The 14,667-nt window shown below is 38.8% G+C and overlaps 1 protein-coding gene across 1 annotated transcript in view; it reads right to left on the reverse strand.

The window, feature by feature from the left end:
• LOC102133441 (golgin subfamily A member 8A-like) overlaps positions 1–14,352 on the reverse strand; it is a 34,457-nt gene extending 20,105 nt beyond the window's left edge. The window contains exons 1-3 of the mRNA XM_073995436.1: positions 14,212–14,352; positions 5,392–5,440; positions 4,855–4,950 (exon numbers count right to left, since the gene is read on the reverse strand). The gene's annotated coding sequence lies outside the window, so the exon portion shown is untranslated. The remainder of the gene's footprint in view (positions 1–4,854; positions 4,951–5,391; positions 5,441–14,211) is intronic.
• Positions 14,353–14,667: the final 315 nt, after the last annotated feature.

The raw sequence follows: 14,667 nt of genomic DNA on the forward strand, positions 1-14,667 counted from the left end.
AAGAGCATTCACAAGAGTTTCTAGTACACCACTTTGGAAACTGTTGGTGGAGGAATCAGGGTAATTAGAATTTGGACTATTCCAGGTAGAGGTTGTCACTATATTCAAGGAATTGTTCTTAGTCTTTAGTCTTTCTATATATCCGAATTACCTACAGGAAATGAACTAGCAGAAATAGAGAATTGGGCCTTGGCTCAGGCCTAACAAATGAGAACATCTGAGAACTCTGGGTGTGGAAAAGCTTCCAGGTAATTCCATGTAATCCAGAGAGTGAAAACCACTCAATTACAATAGGCCTTCTGGCCCCTTGCTAACTGAATTGTTAATCCTAGTTGAGTATGCTTCTGTTTTGTTTTCTTGGGCCTGGTCTAGGGACTAGACTGTTGCTGTAATTAAGTTCGATTTTATCATTCTTCCCACAGTATCAGTATCCCGAGTTCAGATTCCATTTCATCAGTGGGGCAAATGTATAGGTCAGTATAGGACAAGTGTTAAACATTAATGGAACAGACTGTATTATATTGACATTGTCCTTCCAATCTGGCAGCCTTGAATTTCATTTAGAAAATGCCTCTATTTCTAATTTTACCTTGGTTTTGGTTTATTTTACTATAGGGATCACATAAATGATTTTCCTCTTTTCTTGACTTCCTTGTCAACTCCTACATTTTTGAAAGCATCTGGTTAACTTCTAGTTACAGGTAAGTTCCATTTTCCGTTTGCCTAACAGCCTCACTGAGGTTTTTTTTTTTTTTTTTTGAGACAAAGTCTCACTGTGTCGCCCAGGCTGGATTGCAATGTTGTGATCTCGTCTCACTGCAAGCTCCGACTCCCAGGTTCAAGCAATTCTTCATGCCTCAGCCTCCCCAGCAGCTGGGATTACAGGCATCTGCCACCACGCCCAACTGATTTTTGATATTTTTAGTAGAGATGGGGTTTCATCATGTTTCCGAGGCTGGTCTCAAACTGCTGACCTCAGGTCATCCACCCAACTCAGCCTCCCAAAGTGCTGGGATTACAGGTGTGAGCCACCACACCCCGCCACCACTTCTCCCATTTTATACAGGATAGTCTTTTTCAACTTCTAAGAGCTCTTTAAAATAGTAAAGCCCTGCCATAATGCAGCTATAAAACGAAGATATAAAATGTGTAGTAACACGCTTTTCTTAACATTAATGAAAAAGTATTTTTCAATCAGTCTATATTTTCACAGAAAGGACAAAAATAAAAGATTCAGAAACAAACTGTGTATACAAAGTACATATACCCTGAAGCTCCCAAATGATTGTGAAGCAGTCACTTCCAAACCCTACTGCCCACCACCCAAAACACGAGGAGAAAATAAGAATGTTGGCCTTTCCCAGTTTCAATGATCAGGAGCAACGTACTCAAAGCCCAGTTTAAAGAAATGTTTCTGCAGAGGCTTTACTGCGCTGGGGATTTAGCCCCTTCTATTCTTCTAAACTCACTGATTTCTGCTTGTATATCTTTAATCATTTCCCCATTCTGCTTTCCTTCAGGGTTTTTGATTGTCCTTTCTAAGAATGAGTTAGAGGCTTAATTCATTTTCATTCTTTTCTTAATGACATAAGGATTTTAAGGCAATGAACATTCCTCTGAGCTCTCCTCTAGTCGCTAATACGTAACGATTGCATTATTACTATTCTCTAGATATTCTGCAGTTTTAATTTCAAATCCCTGTGTGACCTAAGGGCTGTTTGCATGAATTGTAAAATTCCACCAATCAACATTTGTTTTCTGGTTTTGTTAGTAACTTATAGATTTAACTAAGATCAGAGAATGACTTCTGTCCTTTTTCTACTTTTTAGTATTTGAGGTGTTCTTCACTGAAAAAGATTAGCCTCCTCAATGTTCCAGATAGGAAGAGGGAGGGAGAGGGTGAGAGAGCAGAGTAGATAGAAGTTTCGTATTTTAACTATGGTTCACTTCTAAGCATTCTAAAATTTCATTGGAGTTTTTAAGCTATGAATTACAAGGGTGTTTAATTTCCAAATTCATGTAGCTTTTGGTTAATCTCTTCATTATTGACTTCTAACCGTAACTGCTTCATATTTAAATTATAAATTATATGGTGTGGATGGCACCAAATGTTTTTAAATCTTCTGACTTGCTTTACGGATTAATATATAATAAAGGTTTCTCCCACAGTCCAGAGATGCTAGAGAAGAATATAGAATATCTAACTATTGGGTACAGAGGTCTGTATTTGTCCATTATACCACGTCCATTCGCGGGTTATTCAAATCTATATATGGGCATTCTGTGTAACTTACTTATGGTAAGCAGGGTATGTTGAAATCTCCAAATATGATGGCAGACTTGTCAATTTCTCTCTGTGGGTTTATCAGTTTTTCCTCTGTATTTTGAGACTATCTTGATAGGTACATAAACTATGAAAATTGCTACATTTTCCTAATTAACAGCCATTTAGCATCAAGTCGTTACTAATGCTTTCTGTTTCAAAATCCTATTTTGTTTGAAACTGACGCTCCGTCTCTTCTGTTTGGTTAATGTGTACTGGCATATCTTTATCACTCTCTCTCCTTTATAAAAACTTTCAATCTTTTCACATCCTCATATTTTAAATATGATGGTTTAAAACAGCTGGATATTGTTTTATTTCATCCATCTAACTGGTAACTTTAGTCCATTTACATTCGTTGTGACTGATTTATGTGGACTTCTTTCTGTCACCTTTAAACTTCCATTTCTCTCACTTTCCAGTGTAATTTTAATATCTCCTACTGGGATTATACTAAGACATATTTTAGACCTCACTCTGATCTCCCTCTCCCCAACAACCCCACCAACTTCTGCCCTATCATTTATCCTCATGTCTCTCTGTGTAACATACGGGTTTACTTTTTGGAGATAATCATCTAACCAAATACTCCTTTCTTCTGGTGTCTAATCCATCCACTGAGTTTCTGATTTCAACAGTTACATTTTGTATTCCCTTATTTCATTTTATTCTGAGACAGAGTATCACTCTGTCACCCAGACTGGACTGCAGTGGCACGAACCTGCAGCCTCGGCCTCTGGGCTCAAGTGATCCTCCCACCTCAGCCTCTTGAGTAGCTGGGATGATAGGCAGGTACCACATACCCAGCTAATTATTATTTTTTTTTTTGGTGGTGGTGGCGGGTAATGTTTGTAGAAATGAGTTCTCATCATGTTGCCCAGGCTCATCTCCAACTCCTGGGCTCATGCCATCCTCCTTCCTCAGCCTCTCAAAAAGTGCTTGGATTACAGGTGTGAGCCACCATACCCAGCTATATATTTTATTTCTGTAAGTTCTATTTCATCCATTTCCTTTCAGATCTTCCTCATCACTTCTGGTGGTCTCACTGCTCGCTCAGTTTTATGAGTCCATCTTTTTTTATATATTAGATGTACTTCACATGTAACTATTTTCTCACAATTCTAATATTTGAAGTCTGTGTTCTGCATCTGATAATTCCAAAACCTGCAGTCTTTGGGAAACATATTATTCATTGTTTCTGACAATTCTGAAATATGTTGGGTTGACTACTTGAATGCTATGATTTCACTGAATTAGTAGTTGCCTGCTTTTAAGCTTTGGGAAGTTAGAGATGCTTCCCTACAAATGTATCTGTGTCTGCTTCTGATGAGAGCTGTGGACACAACTAACATGAGACCACTTTACCACCATGCCTAATCCTGACATCCCGTTGGATTCTCTTGGAGAATGTCAGGATTACACAAGGTTCTCAAATTTGGCTGCTCAACCCTGCTCATTTATACACAGAAGACTAGACTGCTTAGTATAGGTGGTGACTCCCTTCCTCTTACCCTGGAAAAAACAAAACAGATCTCTCATCTGAATGTGATCACAGAAGAGGAAACACTGAAGATGAATAACTGGAGACTGTGGGCAGCAGGGAAAGACTGGTGTCTTTCCAGACCACAAAAATAGGTCAGAAGCTCCTCTAAAGGCTGTGTGCTCCAGGATTTCACTATTTAGCTCAACTACCAGTCCCTCCGTAAGAGTGAACGGAAGCTTCTCAGGGCACCATGTTGTCTTTAAACCACAAATTCTTGCTAAAAGTCATGGTCATGGTAAAAAAGCTATGGCTTTGGAAGGCTTTCTTGGGAATGTCCTAGAATTAAGGTTACAGCCTGCGTTTCATGTTAACTAAACAGCAAACCAGCCTCATCAACATCCTTCTGCCCCGTGCAGGCTCTCAGCTCCTCTTGGTTGGGCCTTGGGCTGCCAGATTGTCTGGTTTTAATCCTTGCTCTGCCACCTGTGACCCTGGACTAGTTACCTACCTTCAGTTACCTCATCTACAAGACGCAGATATTAGTAATACCCTCTTTTTAAGTTATTAAGAGGATCGAAAGAGTTAATAAAAAGTAACAAATAAAAAGACTTGGTAAGTATAGGCGCAGAGGGGAAAAAAAGGAAAAATAAATCAATAAATGAATAAAGAAATAATGAAAAAGACTAGTGCCTAGCACAGAAAAGTTCATCGGGAATTAATTCTATAACATGAACTCAATTTTGCAAAACTTCAGAGTACATATAACTTTTAACTTACTAGGGTATACAAAGCAATAACAAATTTACAACTGTAGCCATGTTTGCCTACAGTAAATATAACAAAGACTAAACAAGCAGATACTAAATCATTAAGTGATTATCAGTATCTTTTCTTATACTTCTATATTTTCTATAGATCATCTTTATAACAAGAAGAAAAAAAATAAATGAAAATGAAATGAATTCTCTCAAAAAGAATTAAGACAGGAAGAAGGCTCACAAATATAAAGCATCTCTTCTGGTTTCTTTAAAATTCTTAATAAAAGTACCTTCTTTGCTCCAAGCTGCACTCTGGCTTTGCCTTTGAGTCTGGTGGCATTTCTTTGCACGATGACCGGTTCTATTGAGTAGGCACTGCTTCAGCCCTATAGGAAGAACAAAACGTCTCTGGAACACAGCAGCATTCCTGATTCCCACTTGAGAAGGCCTAACAAAATGGCATGTACCTCAACAGCAGCAGATCAGTGTTAAAAAGTCTAGAGACAACGGGAAAAAGTAAAATTGGAACATTTCCAGAATCTCACAAAAAACAACAAACTGACGTTCTATGTGCCCAACGTGAGCAAATTAGAACTTTAAATAAAGTTCGATGCCAATCCTAGTATAGATTCAGCACCAAGTACAATCTCATTTTACTGGTTGACCTTTTTCATTCTTGGAAGTAGGAGCTAAGAAAATTTTTAAAAAATAAATAAATTAAAAAACACCAAAATTTCTTTAAGAGAACCTTCTACTTAAAACCTAACTTCCCATAATCGAAACACTTTATTGAGGGTGAAAATTGAATATTATAAGAAAATAATCACCTGTTTTGTGAGAAGTTCCATACATAATGCTCCTCCACCCAGTACATACCTTGAAAAGAAAAAAGGAAACAGAAAAAATCATCACAAGAATTATTCCTGCTTGAATAGTTTCTACGTGCCATTACTAAGAAAGTATGCACACAGTAACGATGAGAAGAGAACATGCAAGCATGAACATACTTGTTAGGGATATAGGACTATGGGCAATTTAAAAATTCTAATGTTTCAACTGTCATGTAATTGCTCTGAAATTCTAGTCAATTGTTTGAAATGGCTCTTAGAACAGAATACTTTGAAATATTTATGATGTCAAAAATGAAGAACTTAGCCATAAATATTCCAAAGCATAGAGGCAGAAGAACCCGTTTCCTTAAATGGCATTTGAGTATTCTTTACAACTGCAACTTTCTCTCCCATCCTGTGATGGCCAAGAGTTTTTCCTCTGACAATGGCACTGACCTTACCCTATTCAATATATGAACATCCGCATTGCTTCATGGTTGGAATTGTTTTTCTCCATTCTGTTGTGAGAATCAAATGGTTCAGACCATGTAGCTCCTCTCTGGGACTCCTCAAGTCCTTTCTAGGTCTGAAGACTATTCTCTGAACCAAACACAACTTCTGGGGATGTACCAAATCTCCTAGTAGAAAATTATTAGGGCCGGGCGCGGTGGCTCAAGCCTGTAATCCCAGCACTTTGGGAGGCCGAGACGGGCGGATCACGAGGTCAGGAGATCGAGACCATCCTGGCTACACGGTGAAACCCCGTCTCTACTAAAAATACAAAAAACTAGCCAGGCGAGGTGGCGGGCGCCTGTAGTCCCAGCTACTCGGGAGGCTGAGGCAGGAGAATGGCGTGAACCCGGGAGGCGGAGCTTGCAGTGAGCTGAGATCGGGCCACTGCACTCCAGCCTGGGCGACACAGCAAGACTCCGTCTCAAAAAAAAAAAAAAGAAAAAAGAAAAAAAAGAAAATTATTTAGATAAAGATATTTTAACCTTTTACCTCCTTCTCAAAATAATTTCATTTCTCCTTTAATGTTATATTTCAAAATACACAGTAGCATGTCTAAAATAAAATCAAGGCAATGACAGTTTTAGAATAGAAACTGTGGTAATTTTGAAAACACAAAAGCTAAGACCACTGATTAGGTCTATGTGGACACCAAGTCCACAACAACCTGTTCTGTCCTCTGGGGATTTGCTCACACATTTCCCTTGCCAGACATTCCTTCTGCTTCCCACCCTTCCAAATGCTGTATTTCCCCTCAGAAAACCTGCCAAGAGCACTCCAGCCTGCACATCTTCCATTCCAGCTAACCAAAGGCATCCTTGCATTGACTAAACCAAATTATTTTGCAGAGAAGGCATCTAAAAACTTCTACCATAGACCATTCACTTTCATAATTGTTATCGTGACATTATTCAATAATAAAATGAGGAAAAGAAGTCCTCTTCACTCCTTTATCCTGGAGAATCCAAGTCAGTGTCTTTCCCACTTGCTTTCCCAAAACCCTGGGACCTTTCAAAGTAACAGTTTAATGGAAGGGAAAGAAAATCTGAAAGATAAACTCTCCAAAACATTAAACTCAGGTAAAGAATCATGGGATTAAAAATGTTTATTCTTTGTGTATTTCATTTCTGAAACATAGAAATCTATCTCCCACTCCTTAAATCTGCCTCTGGGCTAAGACAGTATTGTATAGAATGTGCACTCACTGATTTAACAGAATTAGAACATCCAGGCCCTCACTGAGATTTTGCTTTCACAACCACTCAAAGTCTAGTTACTAGCTAATGAGTTAACACCACACTTGATCTTCACATTTTGGATATGCTGACGGTAGACAGGGACTTGTTTTGGGAAAGGAAGTATACAGTAGACATTGTTACCCATTACCCAGCTACCACTTTTCCTTTAAAGTACCCCACTCTTCCTTTAAGGTTGCAGAGTCTCAGAAAGTGGGAAGAAAGGAAGTTTTTGCAATTTCTGGTCAAAACAAAGTACATCTGTACAACCACATAATACCTATGCAAAGGTTTGTTGAAATCTGAACACAAGACAGAAGTAGTTCTAGCACCTCCACCAAAAGTAAGGTCAGTAAACTTTTCTTAACACACAGTGTCAGCAGCAGCGACACTGGAAAGTGGTCGACTCTACTACTGTATTAAATTACCTTCATTTTGTCAATATGTGTTCCACATTCTTACTGCTCTTTGTCTCCAAAGGGTTCCTGCTGAATATTGAGACAGTTCAAGAACACTAGGAGAAAAAATTCTTAATAATCCAAGTAAGGGTCATCTAAGATAATATGCCACATATACAGACACAGTCACATTTTCAACTATAAAAAAGTTCAGTTGTCAAAGTTGTACAGTAAACACTATCCTAAGCTGAGCCTCTTCAGGCATTTGATTTATAATCACTGTAAAGAAAAGTCAGTCACAAAATGCCATCTTTTGTATGATTCCATTTATATGAAATGTCCAGGACAGGCAAATCTACAGAGAGAGAAATTAGATCACAGGTTGCCAGGATCAAGGGTGGGGGAGACAGGTACATGACTACTGATGGGTACGGGGTTTCTTTTTAGGGAGATGAAAATGTTCTGAAATTTGGTAGTAGGTAATGGTTGCATAAATCTGAATATACTAAAAACCACTGAACTGTACACTTGAAGGGTTAGGCTTATCACATAAAAACTGTATCACAATAAAGCTGTCAGTTTGAAAAATGTTTGGCTATGTGAAGAAATAAAGAAATAGGGTCATAGCTAGAAGATATGGGATATAAAATACATGGAACAAAACTGCTCAATAATCTATCTAGAACCACACAATGCTTAAGTTTTACCCTGACTAAAATAGCAAGCTTTGTGTTTTGTTGATATTTCACATTTTTTACTTCTTCCTAAGTCAGCCAATAATTCCTCCTCCTTACTTAATAGTGGACTACAAAGACCAAGCCATTTTGATTCTGCCGCCAATGGGCTTTCACATTTCATTCCTCCTTCCATCCCCATGACTACCAAACCAATGTAGGTTCTCCTCACTTCACTCTAAGACAACAGCGTTGCCCTCAAATCATCGTCACACTCTTCAAGCTCTGTGAGGGCAATGTGTCTCATATTCTCTTCTGCTGCCACCAGATTTATTCTAAGACAGTTTCTTTACTGTTACTCCCCTGTTTCTCAACCAGTTACATAGATAGATGAATATCCAGGCATAATAGTTGACTTACCAGAAAAAAGAAAAAAAAAGATCTGTCACCAATCCGCAGAACTGTTTGAGTACAAGATATTACGCCAGCACTATTTCCTACAAACCTTCAACATGAATCCTACCCTCCTTGTGTCATAGCTCCAACTAGTCTCCTACACTCTGAATCTCTCATTCTCTTTCCTAGATACCTGATTGTGTTTACCTGTCACCTACATAAATAATTTTCCTTCAACTTCCACCAGCTGACCAAACCCCACTCACATTTCATGGCCCAGCTGGGATCCCACCTACTTCATGAAGACTAACTCTTTGCAGCTTTAAACCTCAGAGAAATTAAGCCCATGCTTAGCTTTTCTTTTTCTTTCTTTTTAGATGGAGTTTAACTTTGTCACCCAGGCTGGAGGGCAGTGGTGCAATCTCGACTCACTGCAACCTCTGCCTCCCGAGTTCAAGCGATTCTCCTGCCCCAGCCTCCCAAGTAGCTGGGATTACAGTTACGCACCGCCACATCTGGCTAATTTTTTGTATTTTTGATGGAGATGGGGTTTTGCATCTTGGCCAGGCTGGTCTCGAACTCCTGACCTCAAGTGATCCACCCACCTCAGCCTCCCAAAGTGCTGGGATTACAGGCGTGAGCCACCACGCACAGCCAAAGGTTCTATTTCTTAAGTTTGGTGTTGGGCATGTGGACGTATGATTTAATGTTTTAAAAAAGAAAGAAACCTTCCTGGTGTTTTTGTGTTTTGTTTGTTTGTTTTAGGCCTGTGTGCTTCATTCACTCCCCGATATGAATCCGTAAAGAAGTAACCATTAGCAACTTCAGTCAATATATACCGGATTCATACTTTAGGAAGACAACCCAGTTGACAACTACAACAGTTTCTATGATAACAAAAGTGAGAGACAATACTGACATTAGGGTCATTTCAAGAAAGTTCAATCATAAGATATATCCCCAAGCAAAAATATACACAGAAAGCTAAGTTGGAAGCTTTTGGAAAACTACTACCATCCTTAGAGTAAGTACAGCAAAGTATTGTTTTATGCCTGTTTTTTTCATCAAAATACCTCATATAGCCATAGATTTTAAACCATTGCATCCTATCTAGATTCCATATTAGATCATTAACATTTCTTCTAGATTCCACTATTATTTCTTTGCATCCTTTATTTTTAGTATCTTAAAAATACTTTATTAAATATAACACATACATTCAGAAAAGTACATAAAATATATTGTAAGGTATACCTTAACACGTTATCGTAAATTATTTGTCCATGTAACCACCAACCTGGTCCAGAAACATATTCCAACCAGTATCCAAGAAGCCCACAGAAGTCCCTTTCAGGTCACGCCTCCTTACCTCTCGCCTGGATGGACTCCTTACCCTAACCTCTATGGAATCACCTCTTTATTCTTGATAGTTTTACTGCCCAAGTATGAATCCAGAAATAAGTGTTTCTCAGTTTTCTTTTCATTTTAGTCCCCCTAAGAAGCCTTTTTAGAAGTTTTCTTCCTAATTCTACCCCCATGCCCCTGTGGTGGAATTTCAAAACCACAGACATATTGTATGTTGGTTTATGTTATATGATCCTTTGGAGGGCAGCAGACCATTATAACAGGTAACGTTTTCTTTTACTCTAAGGAGCAATTTTCACTCCACTGTAGGTGACACGGCCTCCACTACAAATGAATGTCCTAACTAACCTTAGCTTTGCTATTTTTGAGCTCTATATAGAGAAAATTATACAAAATAGGTTTTTGGGGTCTGGTCTCTTTTGCTTACCATAGTGTTCAAGGTTCGCCCAGCTGGTCCCACTCAGCTGTAAGCCATTTTATGAAAACTGCAGTTCTTCATTTTCTTGGAATGCACACTTGGGTTATTTTCTGTTTGGGGCTATTATAAACGATGCTGCTCTGAACATTCCCGTCTCCGGGTGCCTACGTACTCCTTTCTTGTGGAGTGTATATCCACACGATTCCTGAACCATAGTGTATGAGTATCTTCCACTTTACCAAATTGTTTTCCAAAACACTTGTACAAATATACACCCCTATTCGAATAATAGAGTCCTGAAACAATTTTCTTACCTTAAAAGGTAAGTTCGGCAAAATATCTCCCACGCCGTCTTTTTCTTTTAAGATCTGAAGATCACTGTGCAAAGCACTATCAGGGTCAACCCTAAGAATCCCAAAGCAAAAAACAGTTCAAACAAAAAGATAATTTTTTTTCAACTAACTCAAAAATTAACGAATCTGAAAGCTAAAATAGAGCACCTAGGGTAAGTTCCAGAAAGAGAAGATCTTAAACTGCTCTAATTTCCCAGGAAAAAGAGAGGTCACTATAGCTTCCAGTTCCTTTACAATAAATGTCCAAAAGAGATCATAATAGCCTAAATCTGATCTAATAAGGGGGTTCAGAGTTTGCAGTCATTCTAAAGGAAAACAGTCACATGTATACAATTTTCTCAAGAATTCAAAAGAAGTTTAATATGCTTTCCTAAACTTGTACTATCAGCCAAGGGGTTCAAGGAGAACAATCTGCCATGGACAGAACTATGTGTTCTGACAGAGTGTCTCACTCTGTCACCCAGGCTGGAATATAATGGTGGAATCACAGCGCATTGCAGCCTTGACCTCTCCAAGCTCAAACGATCTTCCTGCCTCAGCCTCCCAGCACCCCTAGGAGATGGGACTACAGGTGTACTCCACGTATATATTTTAAAAGTAATAACATAACTATCTCCACAATAAGAGTTGATTCTGATGCTTTCAAAACTGGGGGAAAAGTCATAAAAATCAACTTGGCAATCATTCTCTGTATAATGAAATGTATTACTCTTATTTACTTTCCAAGCAATATTGCTCAAGCTTGAGCTTTTTGCTAGAAGATAAAAATCATGTAAGAGTTCACTCTATCAGGAAAATACAAAAACAATTCTGATGGAGGTATAAAAACGTTTCTTTAAATCCAAAAAACAAGTAAACTCATCCTATCTTACCCTCTACATCTTTTGGAACTTGATTGTCTTTGAATTTCACAAAATAAAGCTAGTAAACATTTCCACTTTGGTCCACTTTTAAGAAAGGACATTTATAATCTGACAACAGAAAAGAGCAAAAGAACAAGAAGAAGAGCAGGGATTTAGAGATCCTTTCCTGTCGTGTAACTCTGTGATCTGTATATGTCCCTGAGCTCTTTCATAAGTCTATCTGAAGCTTGCACTGACCCAGACACTGCAGCCTGAAACACAAAAGCCACTGTTTACCAGGGTCTACTGAGCCAACTAATCTAAAGATTTAAGGTATTTCAACCTGATCTAAAAGATTACAGTAGCCAGGCGTGGTGGCTCACACCAGTAATCCCAGCACTTTGGGAGGCCGAGGAGGGTGGATCACTTGAGGTCAAGAGTTTGAAACCGGTCTGGCCGACAAGATGAAATCCCATCTCTACCAAAATAATACAAAGGTTAGCTGGCCGTGGTTGCATGTGCCTGTAGTCCCAGCTACTCTGGAGGCTGACGCAGGAGAATCTCTTGAAACTGGGAGGTAGAGGCAGCAATGAGCTGAGATGGCACCACTGCACTCTGGCCTGGGCCACAGAGCGAGACTCCGTCTTAAAAGAAAAAAAAGAAAAAGATTGCAATAAACTTGGATCATCACTCAACATTTTAGGAAGTAAAAAAAAAGTCCAATTAAATGAAGCATTATGAAGTTTCATGAGAATACAAAGCTAGACACGAGTCTGTTCATTTCCTATTTCTTATCATCTGAAAAACTCTAGCCAACATGTTCCGACCACCAGGGAATCCACGATAGCAGAGAATTCAGTATGAGTCTATTCCAAACCCCAGCAATTTTTGAAAATACTAGAAGACACTCAAGGTGACACATTCTAACTAACACAGACTTCCATCCATAAGGCTACAAGCAAGAATATTACACAGATGGTCTAGTTCACACATGGAGACTCTGAGAACCATGTGTGCCTACATGCAACTGGTCTCAGTTTTTCAGTGCAGGGACTTCTCTAAAGAGGAAAACATATTGATATCTTATCCTAAGACTAAATAGAAATGGAACTACTTTTTGGTCATGTGAAACTAAAGGTTTTAAAGACTGCACTATACTCTGAAAAAGAAAAGAAATCAAGTTTACAAAGGTATTACTTCCTAGCTATGTAACCATGAGCTCATTTCCTATCTATAAAATATGAGAAGTTTCTCCTCTCTCTAAAATATGAAGAGCACCTATTTCACACAGCGGCTATGAAGACTAAATCAGAAGATATATAAAGTACTTAGCATAGTATCGGTCATGCGAAAGTGTTCAATAATTTACACTTGTTTTGAAGATAACTCAAACTGGGATCGATCACAAGACACGGAAAGTACAGTAACATTAATTCAAATGCTACAAAGTTAGTCTTTTAAATAATCAAGATATGAGAAATTGACTAAATGTCTTTCCTCTATGAGGAATTATTAATTAAATTAATATATAACTAAGACTGAAGTAGGGAGAGTTATTTACCTGGTTTCAACACTTGGCATCTACTTGCCTACCGAAACTGGTCTCCCTGTTTTGGAGACCCTGTGCCCAAGACAAAGTAACTGGTTCTCAGCTTTCGTGGAGTTGGTAAATAGCTCTAATAGAAGACAGGAAGTAGTAAGTGTTCAGATAATCATCTGAGGTTTCCCTACTGTGTTGAGCGCTTCATGTATATACACACATCATTCTCATCTATTTTTCATAGCAGTCATCCAAAAGGTATGTACTGTCTATCCATATTTTACAGTTGAGCAAAGTGAAACCAAAAAAGGTGTGTTTGTCACCAAACTCAATGTTCCTTTCATATCCTGCTGCTTCACATAAAAGAGATGTTAAGTGAAAAGAGAAGAATAACTTTTGGTTTGGTCAGAGCAGGACGGACCAAAGTCAGCTTCATGAAGGAGAAATAATTTGAGTTGTTTTGTAGGAGAGAATGAATGTGAGTATACAGATGCCACAGAAGGAAGGTAAGCAGAGAAAACAGCATAAACAGGCCGGAAAGGGGCATACACAGGGATCAGCAGGTGGTTCCAGGATGTGAAGAGCAGATGAACAGGGTAAAAAGTAGCTATTCATAGATGAGAAAGATAACCTTGAGAAAGAAAACGTATGACTGTGGCTAGGCACGGTGGCTCATGCCTGTAATCCCAGCACTTTGGCAGGCCGAGGTAGGAGGATCGCTTGAACTCAGGTGTTAAAGAGCAGCATGGTCAACACAGTGAGACCTCATCTCTACTAAAAATCGTAAAAAGTAGCCTGGTGTGGTGGCACATGCGTATAGTCCAAGACACTTGGGAGGCTGAGGCAGGAGGATCGCTGGAGCCTGAGACATCAAGGCTACTGTGAACTATGATTGTGCCACCGCACTCTAGCCCAGGCGACAGAGCAAGACCCTGTCTCCAAACCAATAAACAGATGACTGAATCTACCACTAAGGCAGGAATGGAGGAGGAGAGCAGCTGAATTCGGCTGGTTCATGAATTGCCAGGTATCAACTATAATCACTTAACCAAAAAGTCCAGGCTCTAGCTATTTATACACACTTACACATTCAAATGGTCTTGCCTTTCAGTCTTCCTAATTTTCTCTAATATTGCCAAATTTTCTTTTTCAATTCCTTCATCCTCCAACTTTTTCCCACTAATAGGCTCCTTCTTTCATCTCACAGTGATCTCAGTCTTCTATATCCTGCAAAAAGAAGAAAAATGTTAGCTTATTCAACCTATTTTTCTTCAGCAGTTTCTTATGCCAAAAGTTAAATTATTCTTGATTCAATGGAGGATAAGAAACAGAATATATCTACCCTATGGGGAGAGAGAAAAAGCCCACACATTCCACTCATGAGGCTCCCACCTTTCATACACTATATTTTATTTAAAAGCTAGACTCTGTGTAAAGCAGATTTAAAAGCTTTACAAAGTCATAACTATTACTAAGTAAGCCATCATTTCTTTATTTACTTCTTTTTGTTTCTTTTTAAATAGTGTCTCACTCTGTCACCCA

The sequence above is a fragment of the Macaca fascicularis genome, chromosome 7, assembly GCF_037993035.2.
Source record: "Macaca fascicularis isolate 582-1 chromosome 7, T2T-MFA8v1.1".
NCBI lineage: Eukaryota > Metazoa > Chordata > Mammalia > Primates > Cercopithecidae > Macaca > Macaca fascicularis.